The 18,649-nt window shown below is 36.0% G+C and overlaps 1 protein-coding gene across 4 annotated transcripts in view; it reads left to right on the top strand.

Moving 5' to 3' along the window:
- NDFIP2 (Nedd4 family interacting protein 2) overlaps positions 1-18,649 on the top strand; it is a 115,627-nt gene that overhangs the window by 7,307 nt on the left and 89,671 nt on the right. Inside the window, exon 2 of one of the 4 annotated variants that reach the window (XM_048215755.2) lies at positions 10,454-10,623. The exons of 2 other annotated variants lie outside the window; for them this stretch is intronic. The gene's annotated coding sequence lies outside the window, so the exon portion shown is untranslated. Of the gene's footprint in view, positions 1-10,453; positions 10,658-18,649 lie in introns of all 4 variants that reach the window. One more of the 4 variants, XM_057307807.1, reaches the window with a different exon arrangement.

Below are 18,649 nucleotides of genomic sequence, written 5' to 3'. Positions count from 1 at the left end.
GCATTGTGCTAAGTGCTTTATATATATATTATGTTAATCCTCACAATTTAGCATTCTCATTTTATAGCTGAAGAAATTAAAGCCTTGAGTAGTCTAAGTTCATTCAAGGGAGTACTCAAGCGTGGTAGAGCTTGAACTCAGATCACTAAACAACAACGACCACATCTTTAACCACATTTTACTAAATCTTTCATTAATTGGTGTCTGTCTAGCTCTCCAACTTTGTCTCACTTCTTCACCTTTCACACTCGGTAGTGCTGCCATACCGAAGTATTTGTGTAGTTCCGCAAATAAACAATACTGTATTGAGCAATAAGCGAACTGGTGTATGCTGAAGAAAACATCAGAATAGGGGATGCCTGGGTGGCTCAGTTGGTTAAGTGTCTGCCTTCAGCTCAGGTAATCCTGTGTTGTCGGGGGAGGGGGGGTCCTTGCTGAGCAGGGAGCCTGCTTCTCCCTCTGCCTGCCACTCCCCCTGCTTGTGCATGCTCTCTCTCTCTGACAAATAAAATCTCTAAAAAAAAAAAAAAAACAAACAAACATCAAGACAGGAACATGAATATATCTTTTAGAGAATTTGGAAATTTCTTTTAAAGTATCCAACTGAACATGATAAGAAAAACCAGACAGAAGGAATTTCCTACATTTATTTTGTCATTAGCATTATTTTGAATTTGACTTTCAAATGGAAAAACATTATAATATTTTTGTTGCCTTAGGCCTATAAAATCCTCAATCTATTCCTAGCTGTCCTTTATTCCATTCCAAAACATACTGCCCTTTATTCTCTTCTTTGCACTAGGAGCCCCTGCTGTTTAGAACATTTACCATGCCCAACCCTATTCTGTACTTAACTCTCGATCACACTTCAGGATTTATCTTAAAAATCACTTCCTCTAGGAAGTCTTCTCTGACTGGACTGAGTGTTCACAGTGTGCATCCCTATTATAATTATATCACCCTGTATTGTTAATAGTTGTCTACCATATTAAAAGATCAAGCTTTTTTCCATTCATTGTTTTATTCCCATACCTAACATGTAATAGATAGTTCTTTGCTTTGCTTTGCTTTTTTCTTTTCTTTTTTCAAATTTAGGTTTATTAGCTGGCTGCTACAAGGGAGAATGTACACTGTGGAGAGTTCAACATTTCAACAGGTGGCAGTTACAGAAGAATACCTATATAGAGTTTGTAGAACCGGAATTAGACATAGGATGGCCTTGGTAGAGATTACTCGGAATTTGTAAACTAGGAAGTTGCTGGAAGGATCAGTGGTTTTATCTTTAGGACACATGACTTTTTGTGGAGTTAATGTTCGGTTGGTCTGTCTGTGTGGTCTTATTCAGAATACCATGGGTCTGATGAATTGGTGTTCAGAGTCTGAAGACAATTTGTCTTGCGTGTCATGGTTTTGTACAGTTTTTCTATTTTGTGAGTGATAATGTGGTTTTGCAAGTTGTGGTTTCTATTTCAACTTTCAGTTCCCTTTTCACATCCTAGTTGCCAGCTGAACCTAGTTGCTAGCCGGTTTTCCCTTTATCCAAAGAATAATGACGAAGCTCCTGTCCTCTCAAGGAGTTCCCAGTCTAGGCTATTATAATATAATTTGATATAATAAGATATAAATAAAGCATTATGAGTTCAGAAGAAACAACCAACTTTTTTTAACTACCATTGTTTTTGAAATCCTGCCATATGCAAGGCTCTGTGTACGATAATGTACTAGGCAAATTACATACACTATTTTATTTAATCCTCAAAAATCGTATGAAATCGATATTTTCTTATCCTCATTTTAAAGTCAAGAAATTGAGATGCAAAATGGTTAAATAACCCGCTCAGGGTCACCTAGCTCAGAAATGATAGATCTTGGCAAATATTTGCTGGGTACTATTCTAGGTGCTTTATCTAATCTCCAAAACAGACCTTTGATGTAGCTACCACTCTTCATCAAGCTGATTCATGGGGAAGTAAAGTAACTCATCTAAGATCACAGAGTTTGTGACCACATTGTAGAGGCAGGATTCAGACCTACACCACTTGGCTCCGTGGTCCACCACCTCGTCTGCTGCTTCCCTTGAGCCCTGTTCTTGGGCTCTCATATCTTTTTACCTAACCACTGTGCTGATGTGCCCCGTTGGCAGAGAAGAAGCTTTACAAAGGGGTTGAATGTGAGTTAAGTAGGATATTTCTGGATGGATCAGAGGGGGTGTAGTCCTTGCAGAGTCCTGGGAGCAGGGAGAGACTCTGCTTGTTCAGGAAATGGTGAGGTTTGAGCAATTCTGAGTGCCTTGGATGGGGAGTTGTGGCAGCTGATAGAGCTGGACACGTGTATTGGGACCAGATTAGAACTTCACAATTGCCCCTCACATTTAACCAAAAGGATGCCCCTCTTAATACTGCACTTGTCTCTCATTGGCCATTCTGGTCCTAATGCATACCCAAAGGAAAGAGATTTGTCACCACTAAAGATACTCATGCTGGAGGCAACTTCAAAAGAAAAGTTCCAGGAATGTGTTAAGCAAAGAGACCTTTAGGGAAAAAATGCTGCTTAGAGATATTCTTAAGGCAATTGCTCTGTCGATCGTAAGGTGCATTTGGTTGTCTATGTCCTTGTAAATTAAAGAAAAAAATATGTCATCATTTTCCATCAATCCAGAGTCCTGAATAACATATTTTGTTTATGGAGTTCTGGGAGCTGACATGCATTTAACTCATCACATGAATCCCATTATGCAGATATGATTCATGTTCCCAGTGTAGAGATGAGGAGACTGAGGCTGAGAAGAAGAACTCAAGGGATTTGGGCACATTGCACAGTGGGAGGTGGGAGAGCCAGCATATCAAGCCAATTTGCCTGATTTCTGAGCCTGTTCTGCCAATGGCCTTAAGGAGTCTGAGACCTTTTAGCTTGTGGAAGTGCAGAACATCCCAAACAGAGCAGGTAGTCTGATGTCTGGAGAACAAGTAGTCAGGAGATAAAGGGAAGTGCTGGGGCCAAGAGGAGGGAAATTGGAACTTCATCCATCCTTGCCCCCTTTGGGTATCAGACCCCACCCCCCACCCCCACGCCCACCCCCGTTTGCATGAGTCACTGGGAAATCTAATACCATCACTTCTATCACTCTCTATTAATGTACAGCCCACATGGGGAGGGGGGATTAGGCCTCATCTTTAGAAAGGAGGTGCATCAGAGAATTTGTGGGCATATGTTAAAACCACAGCACAACCATTGAGGCTGTGTGAGTAGTACCACAGTGATTCCTCCAGGAGCATCAGCAGAGAATTGACTGCTTGCCTGTCTATACTACCTCTGGGGATAGAGACTGGTGGTATGCTGGTTAATGTTTAGCAACTGGGTTTCTAGAAAATAAAATGTATGGATACATATGTATGTACATAAGTTTTACTGATACAAAGGATATGTAGCACACAACTTAACAAATAATAAAATATACAATACTCTTTATTATAAATTCCCTACAACAAATTGGTTCTGACAAAATGTTTTAGCTGATTTTTACCAAATGCTTGTATCTGTAACATTTTCTGCATCACTTTTTTACATCTAGATAATCAACAAAACAATAAACCAAGTCCAGCTCTGTAGCAATTGCCAGCTTCCGTGGTGTAAGTGCTCCCAAACTAGTCTATTTCAGGTTATCAACATGATATCACCAAATGCAGAGTTGGAAAGAGATTCACAGTAACACATCTTTGTACATCATTTCCACCATACAGATACAATAAATAACCTGAGGGGCACAAATAATAATAAAATTAAGTAGAGTAGAATAATTAGAAAGTGATAAGTTTTTAGTATCTGTTGCCTTTTAAAATATAATTGATGTAATTTTAAGTTTAGATAGTTTTTAATAAAAGTTGTCCAAAAAACTAGCTTGCAAAATTCTTGTAAATAAGCTCTTACAGGCTGCTAAAAGGGGGTTCCAGCACACCATTGACTGGAAACACCTTTACCTGCCACCACATGGGGAATTCCCAATATTTCAACAACCAGAATTGAGCACATGAGACAAGAAGTACCAGTAGTTTGAGAGAGTAATAGCAGTCAGAATAAACAAGAGGAAAATGGAACTGATAAAAAAAGAGGGATGAAAAGCTGAATTGTTTTTTTTTAAAGGAATCCTTAGAGAGATTTAAGTTCACACAAAAATTAAGGAATATAATGAATAAAGAGAAGGATCAAATGGTCACCACTGAGACACTAATCAATGATCTGAAAGATAAAAATAGAAATAATAAAAAGAAGAGGTAATTTGTAATTTTGCAAAGCACATCACAATTTTGCAAAGCACATCACAGATTGTGCTGTCATGATAAAAACTATAGATACTCAGAATTGTCATGTAAATTATTGCTTAAATATGCAAATATTTTACATTCCTCCTAGCTTCAAAATATGCATATGATATTTTTAATCAAATAAATATGAATATACTAACACAACAGAAACATTTATGATTACTGCAATTTGAAAGCCATAGTAAATTAAAAAGCTAAAATACGCCTTTACATATTGTGCATGTAGAAATTTTTTTCTATACAGCCCACTTATGTGGTACCATATTTAGGGATGTATTAAATGGAACAGGCAAATACTGAATAAAACTTTAACATTTATATTGAATGTTCATCTTACTAATATTAGTGGTATATTAGCAGAACTTAACATGTATAAGATTATGGAAAACACACAGTTTAAAACTACTCTCTTTAATATTGGCAAATGAATTAATGGGATTAACCAACCATATGCCAGTTTGTTTCTAAATAAAACCAAAATACACTCTGATATGCTACTACAGAGCCGGCAGAGGGAGCTCAAACATTTTTTGCTTTGTTTTTTAACTTACTACCGAAAATTATTTTCTCTTTTAAAAGGTGCTGGATTCTGAAAAATATGTAGTTACTTAAATAATAAAATGTATTAGTAAAAAATCCTTCAGTTAAAAATATATTCACAGGGAAGATATCAATATCACTTATTTTATCTACAAATGGCAGGCAATTAAAATTTCATTCTTTCATTTATTTTTTCCGATAGCCTGTGCTTCCAAAATTTTTTTTCCCAAGATTTCTGGTTCTGGTAAGGTGGAGCAAACTATAATGAAAACTTTTCGATTGTAAACTTTAAACATGATAGGTAAAATATGACACATTTTAAGTTCAATTCTTGTATATGTAGTAAAACATAAACATATTCCTATTCACTCAGTTCTCAGCCCCTCCACATACATAAACACAATTCATTATTATTTTCTTAAGTATCCTTCCAGAATTTATTTATGAATACACAGTCATATGAATATAAAGTCTCATTCTAATCCACTTTTTCCTATGCAATAAGTAACATATCATACTAAATACTTAGTATTTAGTATACTAAAATCTTAGTTTTGTCACTAATATATCTTGGAAATCTTTCCATAAGTCTATTGTAGAGAACTTACTCATTTTTTAAACATTTATATGTGGATAGCAAGTGCATTTTAAGAATATATAATAATTTATTTACATGTTCCGATTTGATGAACTTTTGAGTTGTTTCTGATCATTTTCTCTTGCAAATAATTCTTTAATAATAACCTTATATACATGTGCCATGTTGTATATGTAAAGAGTATATCTGAAGGATAAAGTCCCCAAAGTGGGAATGCTCAGTAAAAAGACATATGAGTTTATATTAACGGATATTGCCAAATTACCATGTATGAAGGTTTTACCAATTTATATTTCCTCAGGAACAGTGTAACTATTTCATCACAATATTCCCAACTGAATGTTATCAAACTTCTGAATTTTACCAGTCTGATAGGTGACATGTATCTAGGTATAATGTACATTTCTCTTACTATGAGTGAGTTAGTTGAATATCAGTATCAGAGCCATTTGTATTTCTTTTTCATGAACTTACTGTTCATAATCATTTGCTTATATTTCTGTTAGGTTGTTGGTCCTTATTAAATTTCAGTCTCTCCTTATTAGGGTGATTAGCCCTTTGTGCTATGTGTTGCCACTTTGTTGTCTTTTGACCTATGGTATGTATTTAGCATGCAGAAATTTTCATATCTACATAGTCAAATTTATCAATCTTGTTTACAGCCTTTTAGATTTTGAGTCACAGTTAGAAAATCCATCCCCACTCCCAGGTTATAAAGAATTCTCCCATGTTTTCTTCTAGTATCTTTATGGTTTATTCATTGATTTTTAGATTTGAACTTTATTCTGAAGTACAATGTGAATTATGAACCCAACATCATTTTTCCAAATGGGTAACAAAATATCCCAAGATGACCAATATAATATAACATTTTAATGACTTCAGCGAAAACCTATGGCAACTGATAAACGAACTCAGTAAAGTTGCAGGATACAAAATCAACATACAAAAATTCATTGCATTTCTATACACTAACAACAAACTATCTGAAAAAAAATAAAACAGTCCCAGTTACAATAGCACCAAAAATAATAAAATACTTAGGAATAAATTTAACCAAGGAAGGTAAAGATCTATACATTGAAAACTATAAGACATTGATGAAAACAATTGAACAAGACACAAATAAATGGGATGATATCCCAGTTTTATGAATTGGAAAAGTCAATATTGTTAAAATGTCCATTCTACCCTAAGCTATCTATAGTGCAATCCTTATCAAAATTCCAATGGCATTTTTTCACAGAAATAGAAAAAACAAGCCTAAAATTCTCATCAAAAGAAAAACAAGTTTTATAACCATGTATGGTGACAGTTTTGAGTAGACTTACCGTGGTGATCATTTCACATTATATACAAATATTGAATCATTGTGTCATACACCTAAAACTGTTATGTTATATGTCAGTCACAATTTAAAAAAAAGAAAGATCAGTTGACTGTATTTGTATTTCAAGGCTATCTGTTCTGTTCTATTGGTCTATTTGTCTATTCTTTGACCAGTACCAAACTGTCTTGATTATGGTAGCTTTATAGTAAATCTTGAAGTCAGGTAGTGTCAGTTCTTCAACTTTGTTCTTTTCCTTCAATGTTGAGTTGGTTATTCTGGGGCTAAACTTTAGAATCCATAAAATAACTTGTTTGAATCTTGTTTGGGATTATACTATATCTATAGATCAAATTGGAAGGAACTGACATCTTGATGACATTGAGTCTTCCTATCTATGAACATTGAATATCTCTCCATTTAGTTTGTCTTTATATCTTTCCTCGGAGTTTGGAGTTTTCCTCATATGGCTCTTGTACATATTTCATTAGATTTATAGTATTTCATTGGGGGGGCTGCTAATTTAATGTGGTAAATGTGTTTTTAATTTCAACTTCCACTTGTTCATTGCTGGTATGTAGGAAAGCAATTGATTTTTGTATCAACTTTGTATCCTGCAACCTTTTTATAGTTGCTTATTAGTTCCAGGAGTTTTTTGTCAATTATGGGGGGTTTTCTACATAGACAATCATGTCATCAATGAACAAAGACAGTTTTGTTTCTTCCTTCCCAGTCTGTATAACTTTTATTTCCTTTTCTTGTCTTACTGCATTAGCTAGGACTTAACAGTATGATATTGGAAAGCAGTGGTGGAGGGGACATCTTTGCCCAGTACCTGATCTTAGCAGGAAAACTTCAACTTTCTTGCTATTAAGTATGACATTAGCTGTAGGGCTTTTGTAGATGTTCTTTATCAAATTGAAGAAGTTCTCTTTCTATTCCTAGTTGGCTCAGAGTGGTATTTTGTTTTGTGTTGTTGTTGTTGTTTAGAGGCAGTTAACATCACTGGAATCACAGTCTTACCTATGGAAGGCAGCAGCTGGAATCTCTCTTCAGATCTTTTGGCTTTCTGGGTTGCTTTAAATCTGCCCTGAGCAAGTTAGAATTCAGGCTTTAACTAAAATTTGAGCAGTGTTTGGAACTCTCCTCTCTGAACCTCTCTTGTATATTTTCTCTTTTTCTTTTTGGCTATAGTGGTCACCCCAAATTCTGTGCTTTGTTCCTTATTTCTTGAAGCCAGAGTGGTCATGGGTTTTTCTCCAAATTTTAGTTCCTTCGCTGGAACCTGTCCTCAGGAGAGAAATCACATATAAATATCTTCACCTGTTGCTGCTTCCTTCATGTGTTGACCTTCCTCCAGCTTCTGCCTAATTTTGGTCATTCTCCAGTTCATTTAGTTGTTTTCTAAGGAATTTTTAAAATCATGATATATATTTGAATGATTACTCTAATGCCAGTGCATAGAACTGGGTTTAGTAACAAAGGTTGAATGCAAGAAATCCAGGTAACAAACTGACGATGACTTCAAATGGAATAATGAGCCTGAGAATAGAGAAGGCAAAAAATTAGGAACATCTACAAGCTCGTGTGACTCTGAACTGCCACATTTGACCCATCTAGAATTTTCTTTATTGTGTAGAGATGGTTGAAAAAAGGATTGAGGTAGTAGCAACCAGAATTATTGCTTGTCACCTAAAATTCATAAATGGGATAAATTAATGATAGCTTGAAGCAAAAATATTCTTGTTCTGTTCCTCCTTAATTTCCATTCACAGAAAATAAATCCAAGCATTTCATGAAGTACCACTGGTATTTGACTGCAAGTGTATCATATTACATAGGAATCTTGTCAGCTACTAGCAATAGAAACCTGACTGCTATGGCTTAAACACCTAAGAGTTTATTGTTTTACATAAAAGAAGTTCAAATGTGGGCTCTCCGCACTGGCATGGAGTTCCACAAAGACAACAGGAATCCAGGCCTTTCTATATTTCAACAGTACTTTTCTTTCTTTCTTTCTTTCTTTCTTTCTTTCTTTCTTTCTTTCTTTCTTCTTTTTTAAGATTTTATTTATTTATTTAACGGAGATAGAGACAGCCAGCGAGAGAGGGAACACAAACAGGGGGAGTGGGAGAGGAAGAAGCAGGCTCCCAGCAGAGGAGCCTGGTCCCATAATGCCGGGATCACGCCCTGAGCTGAAGGCAGACGCTTAAGGACTGCACCACCCAGGCGCCCCTCAACAGTACTTTTCTTGACACATAGCTTCCATCCTCAAAGTCACAAGATGGCAACAGGAATTGCAACCATCATATGTCCATTTTAGGCAGGAATAAGTAGAAGGGCAAGGAGCAAAAGAACTCATCCAAGCTTTCTGTTAATAAGAGCCTTCTAATAAATCCCAGCCTATAACTTCACCTTTGAAAGTACTTAGTTACATAGTCATACCTGTCTACAAAGGAGGTTAGAAAGTACTTTTTATAAAGATGGGACATTTGGCACCTTAAATAAAATTGAGATTATGTTACTAAGGATAAAGGAGAAAATGGATGTTGAGTAAGCAACCAGCTGTCTCCACCACATGTACCAAGTGATTTTGTTGGAGCTCTCCCAACCAACTTAAGCCAAACAACAACAGCAACAACAAAAACCAGGGAATATATTGACCCCCATTAGCAAACTTCAGGTTATTTCTATGCAGGCATACCCAATCCAGGCACTCAAATAAGCATTAGGAAATTACTTCCTTTATCTGTCACCTGTGCTTTTATCTGGATTGGAAACAGGCATAGACATATTTTCCCCTCCTGGTGGCAAGATAGCTACTAGGAATAATGGGCTTACATTCTCCCAGTTTAGCAATTTCAGTGGAAAGAGATCACCTGTTTCTTCATTTTAGAAAGGGTTGTAAGAGAGACGCATGGTCCTTTGTATCATGTGTCTGTTCCTACAATTGTTGTAGACAGGGTGTGTGGTGCTCTGATTGGTCAGATCTGTGCCGTGGACCTCAACCTCTTGGGTCAGTCCCAGCTAAACCATACGAACCAAGTTGGGGGAGGTTTGTCTCCAAATTAAACTCAGTGCTAGAAAAAGTGTGAACGGACGCCAGGCAAGCAAAACAACAGGCCTGGTACAGAGGGTAAAAACTTTGAAGAAAAAAAAATTGGATACTTTCAGTCTAGAAATGAAAAGACAAAAAAGGCAAAATACTGGTGATCTATGAATCCTTTGCATGATTCCTATTCTCATCAATATTATTCAATAATACAATGTCCACAGGGAGAAAGTCTACTCCCAGACAGTGCTGGTAATACTTTGAGCATTATGAAAAGCTTTTATAGTTCTAAAACAACTACCAAAATACCAAGAAGAAGATTTTCATAAGTTTGCTATTTATAGGGATATTTATTTGTGGTAACTCTTTTAAGAGCTAAACCAAGGACATTCAACGTGATTCATAAGTTAATCCTTTTAGCGCTCTGTGTTGAAAAAGATGATGAGGAGAATAGGGTTCAAAGCATTGATGTGTGTTTTTCCAAGGTCATGAATTGAATTAGTAGCTAACCAAAGTTGCAGACTCCCAAAATACACGACTCGTTCTGCTCCACGTTTCCATAGTTTATTTTGGTTTATTACAATGGTTGGTCCTTTTTGGCATTTTTTTTGTAGGTGAATGCAGAAAATGAAAATGGCCATATGTTTGAAACTCAGCAACATCTGCCCAAGGGAAATAATAAACAAAAGAGGAGAGTACAAATACTCAAATGAAAGAAGCAAATGGGACACAGCCAAAAAATCTATGGAGAAAATTTGCCGGCAGCTAAATACAACCAATAGTGGTATAAATTCATGTATCCGAACTTTCAGTATTTGGTATGACAGTGAGTACACTTAGGGCTGTCTTTTGTTTGGTTTTCTTTTAACATAATGTCATCCTTACAGAAAAATTTCAAAAATAGTACAAAGAATTCCAGAATAACCTCCACCCAGATTCTGCAAATGTTAAATTTTATTGTCTCATAATCTTCTCCTTCATTCTCTCTCTCTCTACACATGTGTGCATGCACACACACGTGCACATGCACGCACACACACACACACACAATCATTTAAGAGTAAGTTCAGATACGATACTTCTTTCCTACTATACATTTCAGTGTGCATTTTCTAAAATCAGGAACATTTTCTTATGTAACGGAAGCACAATTTTCAAAATTGAGAAATTACTGCTGACACAATGCTATTATATACTATACAGCCTTTACTCAGATTTGACTAATAGACCAGTAAAGACAATTACAGAAAAAGAAATTTAGGATCATACATTACATTCAGTTGTCATATCTCTTTACTTTCCTTCAATGTGGAAGTCCTGAGACTTTCTTTGTATTTCATGAAGCTGGCATCTTTGAAGAGTGCAGGACAATTATTTTGTAGAGGGTCTTTCAAATTAGGTTTTGTCTGATGTTTTCTCATTATTAGATTCAAGTTACACAGGAATATCAGAGGAAGGGTGCTGTGTTCTCAGTGCACCACACTAGGAGCCATATGCTGTTGACTTGTCTCACTATTTGTGCTTAACTTTGATCATGTGGCAAAGGTGGTGTCTGTCGTGTTTCTTCACGGTAACATTATGTTACCTCTTATAATTAATAGAGAACTTTTGGCAAGATACTCAGATTGTGTAGCTATCCTGTTGCTCCTCAAACATTTACACACTAGTGTTAGCATCCATTGATGACTACTACCTGAATCAATTAGAATGAGTATTTTTAAATTAAACTTGTTTCTAAAATGTATTCCACTCATGCCATGCTAAGTATTAGCATCATCACAGGACTTTCATTGTAGGTGAATTCCTATAATCTAAAAAGCATGATAATCAACGATGCAGGGGTAGGATACACTTTTAATATGTCTAATAATGAACTAAGGACTGTGGTTTTATTGGGGGGATGCAAGTGTTCTAAAACTGACTTATGTGGATAGTTGCACCACGCAATAATGTTACTGATTGAGGGGCGCCTTGTTGGTGCAGTTAAGTGTCCAACTTTGCTTTCAGCTCAGGTCGTGATCTCAGGGTCATGAGATCAAGCCCTGTGTGGGGCTGCGACCTCAGCGTGGAGTCTACTTGAGATTCTTCTCCTTCTCCCTCTGCCCTTCCCACTCATGCTCTCTCTCTCTCTCTAAAATAAATAAATAAATCTTTAAAAAAATAAGGTTATTAATCAAATCACTGAATTGTATACCTGAAATGGGTGGATTTTATAATATGTAAAGTACATCTCACTAAAGGTGTAAAAATAGGAAAAAATATGAGTTCAGGAAATAATTAACTGATTTGAGTCAGAAGACAGAAACAAAGGCCAGTGAAAGTGACGATTTAGTGTCACGATTTATATAAATAATAAATACCTCTTAAACTCTAGGGTTCTTAACTTTCTTTTATCTCATGGGCCCTTTTGACAGTCTGATAAAGCCTATGGATTCCTACTAAGAATATTTGAATACATAAAATATATAGGATTAGCAAAAAAAAATAATTAAACTGAAAACATAAAATATTATTTTTGTAATGTAACAACATATGAGCTTTTTAAAATACACTAACAACAGATTTCAAATATAGGCAACTCAAAGTTAAATTTTCTTTTTAGAACACTTATCTATGTGAAGGCCATTGTTACTGAATAGGAATAAGAAAGGTGAACTTTGACAGGGCAATGTGTATGTCCTGTAAGGTATCCCACTGGCGTCCGTTTGGGGGTTTGTTTGGTTACGAGTGTTGGCAGTCCGGATTACCAAAAAATATATTATCATAAATTTAATTCAAGTTTTCATAGCTTGCTTAACAAGAAACAGATAGGTTCCCTCAAGGAATACCAAAATTCTTGGAAGCTGTTTGAGTTAAATTTCTCCTATGAAGTTATATAGCTTCCCAGTTTAAGGGCCAGAATTACACTGCAGTTGGCCAGCTCCAACGCAGGAGCGTCTGTGGGCAGGGAGGCTGAGAGCCCACACGGCAGTACTTTTGAGGAGTGATTAGCATAAATGATATTTTAAGATATCAGTAACAACTTCACTGTGATTTAAAAGTATCTGTGAATTCTAGCGGTGACAAGGTCACAGGGACCAAGATTTTTGCCAACATTCATACTTGAAGGACTTTCTAAATTTCAGTTAAACGTTACTGCAAATAAAGATGTAAATTTTTTTACCCATCAAGTTCAAACACCCTCTGAATTCTATACACGGGCCTTTCGGGCACACATGGACTTCAGGTTAAGAACTCCTCATATAAACAGATAGATAAAAAGAATTCATAACCCTCACATTTTGGTTATTTGGTATAGTTTCAGGATTCCTAAAGACAATGTAAATACATCTTTAAGCAAGGATGTTTAAAGAGAAAAGTCAAATTCCTGAGTTTTGTCTATGTTAAGTCTAAAAACTTGAAAATAGAGTCCTAATTCTCAGTTTCTCTCATGTTCTTTCTCATAAAATGTGGTCAAAATACTTAGTGCCGTTAATAAAAAATCCAATGATGAGGCATCTCTTTCTGCTCTTTCATTACTAGGCATTATTGCAGCTTGGGATTTTTCTGCCTCATCACTCATGAGAGGAAGAAATTGATGTCTTATTTCTTATCCTTATCACCAGTTCGGGGCTGCCTTTTATTTTTTTCATTATCATCTAAATTTAGATATTGAATTCTTCTTAAATTCATTACAAGCAGAAGTCCAGTTACTTGTTCTTGAGCAATTAATTCTTTCCTATTACCAAACTCATTTAGTCCCAAAATATGTTATCAGGTCCTTTAGTACTCTGAAAGAAAAATATTAGAGATAAGGTTTCTGCAGCCTGTATTCTAATAAAAAAAAATTTCTGAAATTAGAAATTAGGATATAATAAAATTATCCTGCTGGAAGTTATGTATGTGCTGTAATCCACATTGTGCCAAATTAGGTACTCTTAAGACTATGTCTCTCAGCCTCAGCGCTGATTATGTAGAAAATGAGTGGAGTTCTGTTTTGTTTTGTTTTGTTTTTTAGAGAGAGAGAGAGAGAGAGAGAGAGAGAGCTTGAGCAGTAAGGAGGGGCAGAGGGAGAGGGAGAGAAAGAATCTTAAACAGGTTCTATGTCCACCACAGAGCCCACGGCAGGGCTCAATCTAATGACCCTGAGATCATGACCTGAGCCAAAATCAAGAGTCATATGTTGAACTGTCTAAGGTACCCCTATATCTAATCTCTAAAGTACATCCTACATTTAAAAATTTAATAAGTCATGACCATTTCTAACACAGTCTAGTGGACTACTGTGTTGGTGGCCACCTTCCCTTGATCTGGCTGTTTTGTCTACCCGCAGTCCCCTAGCTATTACGAGTTTCTGTTGTTAGCAATTCACAGCTGTCCCCATCTCAGGAGAATTGCTCTCTTCCTTTCAGCAGAACAGGAGACTGGAGTAGCCACACCCAGAGGACTACAGCCCCCATGTGATAACCAACTAACATGGGGCACAAAAGTTGGCCCCGTTCACTCAAGATGGGATGAGAATTTCCTGGGGAACTAGACTGAAGCTAATGTCTTGACAAGATTACATCCTTGCTAACCTTTTCCCCTGTACCATCTTGACTCTCTTACCCACCTTCTCTTGAGATCACTTCCTCAACTAATCATTTCAACAAGAATCCTCATCTCAGGATCTGCTTCTAGGACTTGATCTTATAGTCATCTTACAGTCAGCATTCAGCAAATCTTTGTGGACTAAGTGAATGAATGAATGAATGAATGAACAAATGGAGTTAATTTGTTCAGTGTTCATCATAAAAGTTATAGACAAAGCCTAAGAATGTTTCATACGGTTTTCAGCAAGTACCATGTGTTGCAAGTATTTTCTAGCAAGGACTATGAACACATCTGTAAACTTGCTTCTTTCTGTCTTTTCTGATAAAATTAATTAGTTCATTTGTAGAAGGAATTTGCTGGAGATTTTTATTCAATGTTCAGCAGAGGATGGGCTAACCTTAACCACTGGTCCAAGTGATCCAAGTAATAAACTCAATATTTGGTGAGGAAAGGAAAGCTAATAGCTCATATTCCCAGAGTTCAGCACCTTTAATTAATTATTTATTTCTAATATAAGGGGGTACATTATCAACTTATCAGCAATAGAATATTAAGAATGTATGAGAAGACAATGCAGTAAGTGCCCAAATGTGAAGCTAACTTTCAATTATTCAGTGATAGAGATGAGTAATGTTGATGAGTAGGTTGGAACACATTATACAGCTTGTACCCAGCCACAGAGAACAGACAAAACTCATTTATCAACATATCTTCTTTTAACTAATAACCGAGGGTGGTTTTTTTTAAGTGGAAAAAACAGTTGTATAAATTTTTAAACTTTTTACTGGAGAGGAATTCTCTGTAATTACCTCTCAGAATGATCACAAATGCAAGAGTTTCTCCTGTTTTGTAAGAATAGTAAAGTCCTGGATACCATGATTTGAATCCTAGGTCTTCTCGTACGTGAACCCTGTTCTCTACTCAGCTCTAGATATCAGTCCCCTGGCCTCAAATTATGATCTTTCAGGGGGTGTTTAGTTGTTAATGAGCTCCTGTTTGGAGATCATGAGGACATTCTCCACTAAATGTAGTATGAGTTTTACCATTTTTACTTCTTGCAGTAGTGTGGTTAAGCTGAAAGAAATGTTTTTCATTAATAATTTTTTCATGATTAAATTACATTTACATATTTTGTGGGGATTTATGTATTACAGTCCAAAAGACACTGTAAGATTTTAGTGATCATGCACAGAAACCTCAATTTTCTCTTCTGTTATTCCGCTTATTAGAGAATATAGGATCTACCACCGTGGTCTTCAACCCAGTTAAATCTGAATGTTTTAAATTTCTTGAGTGAAGCAACTGTTTCTGAAAGCATTTGTATTCCCTGCAGTGCCTAGCATACAGCTCACACTGAAAACAATCTTTTAAAACTCCTTGTGTTTGCTTGTTAGAGCTGTCATAACCAAATAACACAAACTGGGTAACCTACACAAGAGAAATTTATTTCTCACAGTTTTGACCAAGGTGTCAGCAAGTTCGGTTTCTTCTGAGGCCTGTTGGGCTTGCAGATGTTCATCTTCTTGCGGTGTGCTCACATGGTCTTTCCCCTTGTGCATGTCTGTGTCCTGATCTCCTCTTCTTATAGGGACACCAGTCTTAGTCGATTAGGGCCCACCCATATAGTATCTTAATTACCTCTTTAAATGCCCTATCTTCAAATACAGTCACATTCTAAAGTACTGAAGGTTAAGACTTCAACATATAGGAGCACCTGGATGGCTCAGTTGGGTAAGCATCTGACTCTTCATTTTGGCTCAGGCCATGATCTCAGGGTTGTGAGATCAGCCTCCTCATTGGGCTCTGCACTGAGCATGGAGCCCGCTTGGGATTCTCTCCCTTCCCTCTTCTCTCCTCCGCCCTCTTCTTCGCTAAAAAAAAAAAAAAAAAAAAAAAAGACTTCAACATATGAATTTTGGGGAACACAATTCGGCCCATAGCACTCCCTTATATTAGTCTTAAACATTTTAACTCTTATCAAGTTTGTATACTAAAAGAAAACAAAAATAAGTACTTGAATTATTTTTAAATAAGAGTTATGGATTATAGAATCACCCTTTTTCTAGCCATTTGTGTGGAAAATTATGTATACTAATCACAGTTTAGTAGTTGTTATACGCTGATAAAAACATTCCATCTGTGCAGAAGCAAATATTAATGAATCTAATGAGAAAAAAGTTGAACTTCCATTTCCCAAACTCTGCATATAAATAAAATACAGAATTCTCTGATTAAGACAAAACTGGGCCTTTTCATTGATACCCCTTTTATAAAGGACACTCTTAAAGATGTTAGAAGCAGGAATTTGTTTTTGGTTTTTTTGTTTGTTTTTTTTAAGATGTTAGTTTTTTATTTCAGAGAGAGAGAGAGAGCACAAGCAGGGATAGGGGCAGAAGGAGAGAGAGAAGCAGGTTGATCCCAGGATCCTGGGATCATGACCGGAGCCCAAGGCATATGCGCAACCGAGCCACCCAGGCGCCCAGAAGCAGGAATTTGTAATTACATTAAATCATGTGTTGTGTTTCATAAACACATAATTATATTACCTCTCCAGCATCCAACAGAAATTATAAAATTAAGCATATCCTAAGTAAGGAAAAACCTGGGGGTATTCTGGGCAGAACTACTTTTTTTGTTGCTGTAATTATAATGAAAGCCATTTCATTTATATGAGAAACTTTTGTCTTGAAAAAGGTAAAAAGGAACAAACTACTCTTTGGAATTCTGACTTTTTTGGTAATTAATTAATTTTCTATTTAAGGGTAGCCAAGTAAAACAGTGGATGTGGAGAAGGAACAGAGAACTCTAACTGGCTGTGATCAGTGAGTTGTAAATGCCACTGCACTCAGACGAGCCTCTTGTTTTGTTTTGTTTTGTTTTGTTTTGTTTAAACCAAAAAAGACTTGGATCTTCTGAAGATAATGATATAATGTCCCAGGAAAATGGAAAGAAGTGGAAGATTGTCTTCTTTATGTGTTATGCATGCAAACAAGTGACCCAAGTCACCCATTACAGAAGGCCTTTATATCAACTTTATAAAATATGGCTATCTTGCCTATGGCAAATATATATGTATTTCAAATATATATATTTGATATTTTGTTCAACTTAGAGATTAGCTCTAGGTTTTTCGTAGATGCCACTTAGGTTGAGAAAGTTCCTATTCTAGTTTGAGAGTTTTTATCATAAGTAGGTATTGAATTTTGTCTGCATTAATTGGTAGTGATCATGTGGTGTTTTTCTTTAGGCTGTTAGTATGGTGATTTACAATGATTGAATTCTCATGGTGAACCAACTAGCCCTGTATTCCTGGGATAAACCCACTTGGTTGTGATGCATTATTCTTTTTATATGTCTTTTTATATGTTTATATATACATATATATATGTATATATATGTATATATAAACATATAAAAAGACATATAAAAAGACATATATATGTTTATATATATACATATATATATACGTATATATATAAACATATAAAAAGACATAACATATAAAAAGAATAATGCATCACAACCAAGTGGGGGTGTGTGTGTGTGTGTGTGTGTGTGTATGCTAATGTTTTGCTGAGGATTTTAGTGTCTGTGGTCTTGAGGGTATGAGTCTGAGTTTTCTTTTCTTCTCATGTCTTTGGCTGGATTTGGTACAAGAGTAATTCTGGCCTCATTAAACGAGTTGGGAAGTGTCCTCTATTCTATTTTTCTTTTTTTTTTTTTTTTTTTTAAAGATTTTATTTATTTATTCGACAGAGAGAGAGCCAGCCAGCGAGAGAGGGAACACAAGCAGGGGGAGTGGGAGAGGAAGAAGCAGGCTCATAGCAGAAGAGCCTGATGTGGGGCTCGATCCCAGATCGCCGGGATCACGCCCTGAGCCGAAGGCAGACGCTTAACCGCTGTGCCACCCAGGCGCCCCTCTATTCTATTTTTCTATTTAACCTCCATTTATTCTATTTTTCTTCTATTTTCTGAAAGAGAATGTATAGAATTAATTTTATTTCTTTAAATGTTTACTAGAATTGTATAGGGAAACAATCTGGGGTGGATATTTCTTTTTCAGAAGATTTTAAACTATGAATTCAATTTGTTGAATAGTGATAGGAGTATTCAGGTTAGATAAGTTTTGGTAGTTTGTAGTTTTCAAGGATTGGTCTTTTTCATCTTATTATTATTCATATTATTATTCTTTTATTGTCTGTGGGATCTGTAATGATATTCTCTCTTGCATTCCTGAT

Source organism: Ursus arctos, unplaced genomic scaffold (assembly GCF_023065955.2).
Source record: "Ursus arctos isolate Adak ecotype North America unplaced genomic scaffold, UrsArc2.0 scaffold_10, whole genome shotgun sequence".
Taxonomy (NCBI): Eukaryota; Metazoa; Chordata; class Mammalia; order Carnivora; family Ursidae; genus Ursus; species Ursus arctos.
This window is presented reverse-complemented; position numbering and strand designations above follow the sequence as displayed.